The 12,495-nt window shown below is 38.8% G+C and overlaps 1 protein-coding gene across 15 annotated transcripts in view; it reads left to right on the top strand.

Moving 5' to 3' along the window:
* tcf4 (transcription factor 4) overlaps positions 1-12,495 on the top strand; it is a 544,855-nt gene that overhangs the window by 257,723 nt on the left and 274,637 nt on the right. The window lies entirely within an intron of this gene.

The raw sequence follows: 12,495 nt of genomic DNA, 5'->3' as shown, positions 1-12,495 counted from the left end.
CACACTCAACATAGTCCCTGCTGCACTAGATTTGTCTCTAGATGTTTCAGTTCCTTTTTATTCAGCAGGGTAGAAGTATAAATAATACGTTATATTGAGGATATGCTTGTTAAAAAAGGAATTAGATCATTTTCTTAGTTTTTATTTATATATATAGTATTGTCATACTGTAAACATTATTTTGTTAATACATTTATTTATGCTGTTCTAATGTTTATGAGGCACAAATTTCCATTTATCAAAGCCAGATTATGTTTCTGTGCAATTTGAAGTGTCGACATTGGAAACATTGTTAACCTTCTTGTTACTTTGAGCCTGCAGCAGAATTGTGGAAAAGGTTTAACGTAAAACCAAAGCATGTCAGAATATACCTATTGTCGTAATGCGATTATTCTTAGTCTGTTTACTGGCTTTTAAACAAATTAGCAGCTGCTTTGTGAATGTGTTCAAGAAATTTGAACTATTTTGGCCAGTATAATAAAAGAACATAAGATTGCTCAATGTTCACCATTTTGTTGAAGGACTCAAAAAGAAATGTGAATTCATCAATGTCTTTCAAGTCCTGCCATTCTACTGCTTTTACATTGATTTGAAAACTTTAGTCAGTGGTTCTTTTGATAGTTATCATAAACTAATGATTTGAATACATCATAATAAAAAGTTCCTGACTTCTGACGTAAAACATCCAGACACAAGACCAAAACTCCAACAAGATTATCAGTTTTCTCTGTCGTGGGATAGTTGAAAGATTCTGTTAATATTCTTATATCATTAACTCTATTGCCAATCCATTATGAACTTATGAAATGTATGCATTTTAGCTATATCACACGTCATAGCATGTAATGGAGAGATCTGTTAATATACAGTAAATGAAAAAGGCAATCATTTGGTACATAGTATACACTTGTCAGGCAATGCACAACATGAAAGTTGCATGATCACAGACTCAGCTTTGTGGTGAACTCCTCCATTTACTGGAATTTGTTGCACTAAAAGTGGCATAAAATAAAGATTCATTAATAGAGTGATAACACAGGGAGAGGCTTGTTACTATGGTTTCCCTGTCATTGAGGTAAATGGCTAAATAGTTGTCCTCATGTGCAGGAAGAAATTGCAGATGCTGGTTTACACTGAGGTTAGACACAAAATGCTGGAGTAACTCAGCGGGACAGGCAACATCTCTGGAGAGAAGGAATGGGTGACATTTTGAGTCGAGACCCTTCTTCAGACTCAGTTGTCCTCATGCCCTTTGTCTTTCTCATGGAAATATGGAGGTAGAGAGACCTATTGTGGTCAAGGATGACGTTTCTAATCTAATTTTGTGGGATCTGAGATGATTGAAGGTTCCTCTATGGGATCTGCAAACTCTGCCTAGATGTGGAGGGATACCTGGCAGTGCTTCATCATGGAGGTGCTCATTGCCTTTCTGGGTGCTCCTCTATTTGATATGGCCAGGACCAGTGAATATATTATATCTTTTAAAACATCCTTTAAATATTCCCTCACCCTTCTGGTAAAACCTCTGCTTTGAATGAGCGTGGTGCAGAGTGCTTATTTCAAGATTGTGGTGCTGGACATGTGAACATGGCGGCACTGTGGCGCAGTGGTAGAGTTGCTGCCTTACAGCGCTGGCAGCACCGGAGACTCGGGTTCGATTCTGACTACGGGTGCTATCTTTATGGAGTTTGTACATTCTCCCCGTGACCTTCGTGAGTTTTCTCCAAGATCTTTGGTTTCTTCCCCCACTCCAAAGACGTACAGGTATGTAGGTAAATTGGCTTGGTAATGTAAAAATTGTCCCGAGTGTGTGTAGGATGGTGTTAATATGTGGGGATCAATGGTCGACGTGGACCCAGTGGGCCAAAGGGCCTGTTCCATGCTGTGGGCCAAAGGGCCAGGGCCTTGATGCTAAGTATGTTAGGCTGAGATGGACACAATCATTGATTTATGGAAATCTAAAAAGCTGCAGATGCTACAAATCTAAACTAAAAACAGAAAATGCTGGAACACTCAGCAGGCCTTGCCCCATCTATGGGAAAAGCAACAGAATTAATGTTTCAGGCTGAAGGTTCTTTGTTAGAGTTCTGTCACCATTTCACATATTCTGCCACTGGATTTAATGAATTTTGCAGTCTCGACCTGAAACGTCACTCATTCCTTCTCTCCAGAGATGCTGCCTGTCTTGTTGAGTTACTCCAGGTTTTTGTGTCTTATCTTCGGTTTAAACCAGCATCTGCAGTTCCTTGTGTTGGTGGTACTGTGTGGGTGGTACTGACTGCTTCAGTACCTTGAGGTATCTACTTGAGGATTTCCAATGCCCTGAAGCAGGAACAGGTAACATATGGTTAGTTCTTCGTTAGATCATGAGCTCAGTTCAGTGGCTCAGGTGTGAGTTCTTGATCTTTGAATTATTTCTCCCACAGCTGGACGTAGGCTGTGCTGGGACAGTGAATGCAGTTGTGAATTTATAACGCCTTTTAATTCAGAGGGAAGAGAACTATGAGAGATACAGCGGTGGTTGTGCAAAGCCTTACAATTGTGCTCATTCCTTGTCTGTCAAATTTGAGATGTCTTGGCACTACAAGCACCACATTTTGTGCTGTGAAAACTTCTGACTTGGTCTGAAACGTTTAAAGAAACAAAAGCAATAATTAATCCATGAAGACCTTTCTGACACTATTCCCTGTAGTGGGGATTAGTGGGGGGATTGAATTGATAGGATTGCTCTGAAAGCCAATGCAGATTGGTTGGGCCAAGTAGCTGCCTTGTATGTTACAATGATTTGTGTGACGATTGACATTTATGAACCAATGCAATTCTTAATAGTGATGTTGATTCTGTAATCATTCAACTTTGGATTTTCAGCGTACTAAACGAATGGCAATAAAAACACTGCATTATATATCCGAATCAGAAAGGTGTTATTCGTGTTTCCATGGCATTCCTGCCTTTGTTCTAGTAGTCATAGTGTCACCCACATGGAAACAGGCCCTTCAGCCCAACTGGCCCGTGCCGACCAGGATGCCCCACCTACACTAATCACACCTGCCCGCATTTGGCCCATTTCCCTGTAAACCTGTCCTCCCCATGTTGTGATGGACTTTGTAGTCAATGTGATGTTGATATATTAGCCTTGATAAATGGCAGTTGTGATCTACATTCCTCAGTGGCAATATGACAGTGATGGAGGTTTGGATTATCAGTTTAGTTTATTGTGACGTGTACAGTGAAAAGCTTTTGTTGCTTGCTAACCAGTCAGCAGAATGACAATACAAGATTATTATGTCAATTAATAGGGGTGCAACTCAAACTGATTTTTTAGCAGCAAATTAATGCATGTTTTGCATCTTGTAAGTGCATATAGCATTGAGCTGGTTGTGCTTGACTTGAGCCACTTTTGACTTTACCATCTGTTTGGCATAGCATTTATACAAACCAGCAGCTGACCAGTGCTCTTCCTGAAGGTCTTGTCAAGTCTCTGTATTTGTTTCCACTGTCATCAAATGAGCAAAGAATGCGACGACTGATAATTAATAAAACAATAGAATTTAATTCAAATATAAATCAGCTTTATGAAAAATTAAATTGACTCTTAAATTTATTTAGAAACACATTAAACGACTTAATTAAAATAAAAAATGCAGTGAAATGACAAAACTTATATAATTTAGCAAAAATGTTATTTGAGGATGGTGACTGGATTTGAATGAAGCTTGTGCTGAGTGGCATATAGCTGAGAGTCCAAGTAGAGTTTAACTAACTCCTTGGCTGAGTATGTTGTGGGACAGCTTAGAAGTCTATTGCACCTTTGTCTGACATCCAACACATTCTGAACTTAAGAGCTTCAGAATTCTCCATGGACCTTCTGGCTGAAAAAGAACATGATCAAGCCTGTTTTATCAGAAATAAATCCCAAACTAGTCTCACTCTTGTGTTCAGATCCATAGCACTATAGTTCCCTTGCTTTCAATTAATTATTTGCTTTTATCGAAAATAAATCATGCTCTCCACCAAAGCATTTCATGTTTTAACAACACCCTGCCTAATGATATTGCTCTTGCTCTCGATCCTTCAAGTGACTCTTGGGCAACCAGAGAAAATAGATTAATAATACTAATATTTGTATCTTTTAAAATATTAATTTTATAAAGGCTCTGTAAAGTGGCAAGTGTAACTCTATCACCATTGACTCAGAATGTTCTAGTAACTTCGACTGCAGCATAGTGCTGCTGCCTCACAATGCCAGCAACCTAGATTCAATACTGATCTTTGGAGGTCTGCATGGAGTTTAGACTCATGGAATTAGACAGCAGGGAAATAGGCTCCAGCTCAACCCATCCAGGCTGAAGAGTTTGCACATACGTCCTGCCACCATGTGGGCTTTCCTCTGAGTTTCCTCCCTCATCCCAAAAATCTGCAGAGTAGTAGGTCAATAGGCTACTATAATGCCCATAGTGTGCAGATAAGTTATAAAATCTGGGGAGAGTTGACAAGAATGTGAGAATGAAATGGGTTTATTGCTTGATTATTGGTGTAGGCTTGGTGGGCTGAGCGTTTGTTTCCATGTTGTATGGCTCTTTCTGTCAATATTGATGCTGATGCAACTGAAAAAAAATATTGTAGTAAATCTTTTAATAATGTAGCATAATATTGCCACAAAATTCGTGTGCATAATATTATCAAATTTGTTTATGAGCTTATGAAATAATACATCTGGCAACTTCATATTTTGATTCTCTCATGCTTAGTCAAAATTCAGCTGCCCTAATTTTCAACTTACTCACCAATTGTGTATTGACGGCAATAGACAACTGTAAATTGTTCCTGCTGGGCAAGTGGGTGGTAGAATTGGGGGGCTGGGGTAGAGGGAGTTGATGTGGGAATGTGATGAGATGTTTCAGATATAATTAGTGGGGGGTAATGGGAATGCTTTGAGACTGACTCATTGCACCTTTCCCATTGTATTCTGTGATGGTAAATACTGAGTCTCATTTTCTATATTTTTTTCCACCTGCAATTTTCTACAAATTACTTATGCAGATTTTTAAATTATTTTTGTCATTTGGGAAATGCCATTTAAAGGAACACTGCAATTTAAATGCTTCAGGACTTGCAGGTCAAATGTCTACATTCTCTCAATCGATCCTCAGCCTGAAAATAACTGGATCTTGTCAGCTAGTAGGAGCACAGTTTTAAATTAGTAGATGAATAACACATAGTGCATTTATCAGGCTGGTGCGGGCAAGTTGGTCCAAAGGGCCTGTTTCCACACTGTGTCCACTTTATGACTCCATGACTATCAGCACAATATGCCTCCTTATAAAAATCCTTTCATGAGTCTTTGGAGATCTGCAAACAGTATAAATAATACAAAATAAATCTGAATAGAAGGAAGCCATTTTGCCTGTAAACTTCCTCCCCAGCAGTACAGCATCCTCTGCAGTATGCTATGTTTTAAGAAGATATAGTCCTCACCTTTAACACCTACCATAAACTCCAACCCTCATTGCATTTATGTCCCTACCATTTATGTCTATTTTGCAGTAGATTATTTTAACTATTTCCCAGTTCAATTTGGTTCCAAATGGAACGTCCAAACCAAAATCCCCATAAAACGAACCACGTCTCTCAGTCTGTACCTTCCGAAGACCATGTGCATAAAAGCCACTTTTAAAAGCTCCACAATAATTCTCAACATTGGTGTTTTGGTATCCGTGTAAAATGACAAGACAGAGCAATGGAAACTCAGATAGACAGGTTGGTGAAGAAGGCATTTAGCATGCTTGCCTTCATTGGTCAGGGCATTGGGTACAGGAATTCAGATGCCATGTTGCAACTTTACGAGTCGTTGGTCCGACCACATGTGGAGTACCACAGAGTTCTGCTTGACCAGCTATTAGAAGGATGTCGTTAAGCTGGAAAGGGTGCAGAAAAGATTCACAAGGTTATTGCTTTCACTCAAGGGCTTGATTTATGAGGAGTGGCTGGATAGCTAAGGCTTTTTCCATTCAAGCATAGAAGGTTGAGGGGAGACCTATACTAAAACATGAGGGGCTTATACATATATGATCACTGTCTTTTTCCCGGGATAGACGGATATAAAACTAAGATTGAAGGTGAGAAGGTGCGAAAGATTCATTAGAAACCTGAGGGCTTTTTAACACAGATGGTGGTGGGTACATGGAATGAACTGCCAGAGAAAGGTACAATAACAACATTTACGACACTCGGACAAGTACATGGATAGGAAATGTTGAGAGGGATATCGGCCAAACTGAATAGTAGCATCTAAATAAAAATATGTCCAAGCACAAATACTCCAGCTACTTCACACATCTAATAACCGCCTGAACTCACATGCATTTACATTCCTTCAATGGAGACTCATCAGTTAAATATTAACGCTGATATTTACAATTTCGTATTGTTTTTTCCTGTATTTTATGGTTTTGTTTTGCCATGTCTTAAACCAGTGGCTTTTGCTCAAAATAATTATATTCCTCTCTCTGTTTTAATGTCGATCATGCAGCATAGAAATTCACCCACATAGTCAGAGCCGGCATTAATATTTCGTGTTCCTCTTCTACTTCTTCTGGTATTTTTTTTCAATGGGCATGTTTCTTAGTTTAATTTATTATTGTCACATGTACCGAGGTACAGTGAAAAACATTTTTTGTTGCATGCTATCCAGTCAGCGAAAAGACTATACATAGGGAGTAATACTTAGTGCAAGGTAAAGTCCGATTAAAGACCGAAGGACTCCAATGAGGTAGTTGGTCTTATTTTCTTTTGAATCCAACAATATTATTGCCTCATTCAAATGTTATAATAACAATGATATACACAAAGTGCTGGAGTAACTCAGCAGGTCAGGCAGCATCTCTGTGAATGAAAAGGATAGGAATGGATGAGTTACTCCAACTTTGATATAAACCAGCTTCTGCAGTTCTTTGTTTCTACATTATAATAACAATATTTATTTCTCTCGATTTATCCAAAGTCATTTTATCATTATGACTCATCACAAAATGCTGGAGTAACTCAGCGGGTCAGGCAGCATCTCTGGAGAGAAGGAATAGGTGACGTTTTGGCTCGAGACCCTTCCTCAGACTGACTCCTCGATTTGGAGGATGTCATTATGACTCCTAGTTTTGGGGGATGTTACCAGTGGAGCATTTTATTTTGCATGTATCCTGCCCATTATTCTGCAGATCTATATGAGGTTTCTCTTTCCTACTACAGAACCCAAATTGGTCACTCTTTCTTAATGATCGTCATATTCAGTTCGGTAAACAAACAACATTTTGACCCTTTATTACATTTTTACTGTTGGTTTATCTTTTTTTCAGGGTTCAAAACTTAAACATGTGCACAGTATTGCTAAGTCCTAAAGCCCCAGACCAATTTATGTCCATAAGTGATCGGAGCAGAATTAGGCCATTCGCCCCATCAAGTCTGCTCCCCACTCAATCATGGCTGATCTATCTTTCCCTCTTAACCCCATTCCCCCACCTTCTACCCATAATCCCTGACACCCGTACTAATCAAGAATTCATCTGGCTCTGCCTTAAAAATATTCACTGACTTGGGCTCCACAGCCTTCTGTGGCAATGAATTCCACAGATTCACCACCCTCTGACTAAATAAATTCCTTCTCAATTTAACTTTCCTTCATTACTTCTGAACTGTATTCCTAGAAATAAATCCCATGTTGCTTTGTTAGGAGTTTAGTCTTGTTGGCCAATGATGTTGCTGTTAATTATTTGTTTGTAACTGTACTCCTTTTACAACATTTGATTCACTTCATGTTTATTGATGTAAAAGTTAATTTGGCACATAGCCAACCTTCCTGGAGCTTTTATTCTTTTTTTAGTGCATTCGTATTCACTGTTGCATCGTTTTAAAAAAGTTGCATAAATATGGAGTGTGTCTGTCATTGGGCAGCTCTTGTTAGTCGTAAAGTATTGTATTATTTTCCCAACCTATGGAGCTTTGGGATCCATGAACAGGAGAGGGAAATCATTTCATTCCCCCTTAATATTTTTGAGAATGAGTGTTGAAAGACTAACTGTCAGTGTCTAAAACTTGCGTGCAGAAAATTGATCTGTATTTGGAAAAGAGGCTTTAGCACAGTTACTCTCCCGCTATTATTTTCTTTCAATTATAAACATCACTGAAAATAATATTCTCTGTTGCTGACCAGAAAACTAGGTACTGTAAAATAAGTTTTAAAAAACTTTAGTCTGCACCCAGGTGAAGGCATGAAATAAACAGTGAAATAAACAATAATTCAGCAACTGAAAATGATCCAGTTTCACATAGGAATCTTTTGTCTGCTGCGATCCACAGCAGTTACTGACCCACTTTTATCTTTCACATGCTTAATAGACATGCTGTGCATTTTCTGTTATTCACTTCCCATTTACACTGTTTGCAGTTTGTCTTTTGATCTCACCTTGTTTCAGCTCTTCTGTTAAGCCTGAACTGTTGCTCTTCCTGGAAGTCAGTAAGTAACTATGCACTTCTGTGAATGTCACCGCAGTGGTGCTATAAACTGTCATTAATTTACTGATCACAGCACTTGTTCTCTTCCACTGCAGTATTGTAACGGTCGGGGTGGTGGATTCAATTTTTCACTTTGGAATAGGTGTTAATATAACTTAATGAATGTGGTGAAGGGAGTTACAAGGTCATAAGCAAATCTTTAAAGTTTATGCTGACTTTCTGAATACACTCAATTTCTGTCCTTGTCTGGTAGTTGCTTGATGTTGAGCATTCACCCATTCCTCACCTCTGCTCTGTTATTCCAGATGTTTGTTGTGGATGCTTATGTTGGTATTCTTTCAATGAAAATGTTAATATTTGCTGCAGATTCTGTTTGTTATGTTCCCTGCCTCTCTGTAAGTTTCAAATGTAAACCAATTTACAGCATCAAGATAAATCACATGGGAAGACACATCACAGACGCATGAGAATGCAAAACTTGCTGTTGAACCACATGAGAAAATGTTGACACGGATGGCGAAATACTTAATCAAAATGATAGGGTTTCAAGGAGAACCTTAAAAGAGGTCAAACTAGTGATGAAGAGGCAGCAATGCTTAGGGATAGAATTCTAGACGGTCTGGTGTTGGTGCAGATAGCAACATTGGAATGATTAACTTTGGAGTTGATGGTTGAAAGCCAAGACATGGAAAAATGAGAGATCCCATAAGTGTATGGAGTTGGAGGACATTCAAGAATTAAGTATAAATGAGATCATGGGGTAATTTGAGAAATTGGGAGATTAGGTAGATGTAAGAATGGTGGTGAACAACAACTAGCGTGCATTAGGATGCAGATTACAGAGTTTGGGATAATGTTAAGTTAATGAATAATAGAAACAATGGATTGTGTTGGAATAGTCATCTTGATGTTAGAAGCATGGAAGAGGAATTCTACTGTTGGTTTGCTCTATCTACTTGTGTTGCTACTTCTAAAAAGTTATGGACGAACCCCCAAATCCCTCTGTCCATCAATGCTGTTAAATGTCAGGCCATTAATTGTATATTTTCCCCTTACTTCAACCTTCCAAAGTGTAACTTTGGAACTCATGCTTGCTCTGATTATGCTCCATTATACTCGGATTATACTCCATCTGCCATTTCTCTGCTCATTTCTGCAGCTGATATATATCCTGCTGCATACTTTGACACCCTTCCTCACAGTCCACAACCCCAGCAATCTTGGTGTCATCTGCAAACTTATTAACCAACCTGTCTACCATTACATCCATGTCATTTTTATATATCACAAACAGCAGTTCCCTGTGCAGATCTCTGAGGAACTCCACTGGTCACAGAGCTCCAGCCTGGATATTGTCCTTCCACCGCAGCCCTCTCTGTCTTCTATCAGTAAGCCATTTCTGAATCCATACGGCCATCACTGTTAATCCCATGCACCTTAATCTTCATGATCAACCTACCATGAGGTCTTTATCAAATGCCTTACTAAAATCCATGTAGACAACATGCAGGAGTGACCCCGAGTTTCTCGTTACCTTCCAGTTTAATTCTCTTTCCCACTCATATATTTCTGTGTCCTCTTGCTCTGTTAATATGAAGCTCAATGCAAGTTTGAGCAACAGCACCAATATTTCCATCTGGGCAGGTCACAACCTTCATTGCTCGATTGAATTTTCCAACTTGAAATAATTAATTCTTTCTCTCCGTTATGAGCAGAACTATCCAATTCGGTCTGCCACATTTTTTGGCTTTGTTTATATATATATATATATATATATATATATATATATATATATTCCCTCTTCCACATTTTATCTGCTTCCTAAATTACTATATATTGTTTTCATTTCTCAATTCTTATGAAAGGTCCTGGAACTGAAACGTTAACTATATTGCTTTTCACAAATGCTGCCTGACCTGTGTATTTCCCAAATTTTTGTTTTTGTTTCGCATTTTTAGGAAACCCATTTATTTGATTTTTGTTTTCATTGGACTGTTCTTAGCATGTTCACTCCGATGCTGATCTTGGTTTGCCACAATGCCATATTGGCTTCTATCAACATCACTGATGACATTGTTTTGATTGTTTCAGATTGAATCAATAATCCCTTATCCTCCTCAAGCTTTCTGCAGGGCTTTGACATGGGGGTCATCCTTCACCTATGCCTTTCCACTGTTGTTCAACTGGTTGGGAACATACTGACCTGGTCACATGTTTATCGAGCCAATTGCAACAAGAGAACTTCATGTGGCTTTGATTTTACTGGCTAAAGTGTACCTCAAACCGCAGAGACATGCAGCATGCAGAATAATGTTGCCTGACTATAACTCATCACTATAATTCATCACCTCCTTTTGTTTATCAGGCATCCAGTATGGAGTAAGCAGCAAGTTCGTACAACTAAATTTTCGGGCTAAGCCGAAGACATGCTTTACTAGTCGGACTATTCCATGGCTACTAGTCCCATTTTTCTCCCTAGCAGTTGTCTGAAACTCAATCAGATTATTCCCAAACTACTGCCATATTTAACTGAGGTGAACTTTGGACCACACATGGTACTTTCTCTATTTTAACCTCCATAATATGGAGTCACATAGCATGGAAACAGGTCATCTGACCCAACTTGCTTATGCTGACTAAAATGACCCATCTACACTAGTCCCACCTGCCCACATTTGGCCCATATCCCTCTAGACCTTTCTTATCCATGTATCATAACATCATCCAACTCTGTCCCAGTCTCAGCATATCTAACTCTGATACCTTTGGTTACTCTTTTCTAACTTTAAATTACTGTTCCAGTACACGTTTGGTATTTTTTGTTGTCTGTTCAACATAAACTTAAGGTAATTACAAAATCGATAACCCATATGCTGACTTGCATCATCTTTTCAGCCAATTATGCTTGCTGACCTATGCTCTAATTCTGGTCCCTTCATCACCTATGCTAAGCCCCAAAGCTAGTCAATTTCTCTTTCAGATTTTACACCTCTCTAGCTCTGTTTTCTTCAGGGCTCGTAATTTAGTTCGATCAAGCCTTTACACATCTGTCCTAACTGACTCGACGTCATTTTTAAAATCAAATAATGATTCACGCAAATGGCTTGTATGTTTTCCTTTGTTAAAGGCCCTGTATGTAATGATATTATTGTTTGTGTAAATAAGGGAAATGCAACTTGGCTCATCAACCCAGTGTCAGAAGAATGTGCATTTGGAAACTCCAGCTCCTAATTGTTATGTGGTTAGTTCAGTTTAGTTAATTGTCACGTGTACTGAGGTACGTGAAAAGCCTTTGTTGATTACGGGTGCTGACTACGGGTGCTGCACTGTAAGGAGTTTGTACGTTCTCCCCGTGACCTGCGTGGGTTTTCTCCGAGATCTTCGGTTTCCTCCCACACTCCAAAGACGTACAGGTATGTAGGTTAATTGGCTGGGTAAATGTTAAAAAAAAAAAAAATTGTCCCTAGTGGGTGTAGGATAATGTTAATGTGCGGGGATCACTGGGCGGCACGGACTTGGAAGGCCGAAAAGGCCTGTTTCCGGCTGTATATATATGATGATATGATATGATATGATACTTCTAGATAGTACATGTAAGCGAATATCATAACATTATTGGTAAAGGTAGATAATCAAATGCAGTCTATGAGTTGGGACTGGAGATATTGTAGCCATTTACATTTACACAAGTCCTTGTTAAGATAATCCTCATTGTCATTGAATGAATATTACACCCCATGATCCACTGCTTGATCCACTGTGTTCCTCTAGCACTATGTTTCTTTTGCTTGAAATGAGAGGGATCAACAGCACAAAAGAAACGTTTATAATCACAAAGAATCAATGAACCAACAGTGATGTGGTGCGGTTTACTTTCAATAGTGAGATGTATTAAAATAGATTTGATTACTTTCAGTCCAAATCACCCTCTAAAATAAAGATGGATTTGCTGAGCACAGACCATACCCTAATTCTAACATCAGATGA

Source organism: Rhinoraja longicauda, chromosome 1, assembly GCF_053455715.1.
Source record: "Rhinoraja longicauda isolate Sanriku21f chromosome 1, sRhiLon1.1, whole genome shotgun sequence".
Taxonomy (NCBI): Eukaryota; Metazoa; Chordata; class Chondrichthyes; order Rajiformes; family Arhynchobatidae; genus Rhinoraja; species Rhinoraja longicauda.
Note: the sequence above shows the minus strand (reverse complement) of the source record. Positions and strands in the feature narration are given on the sequence as shown.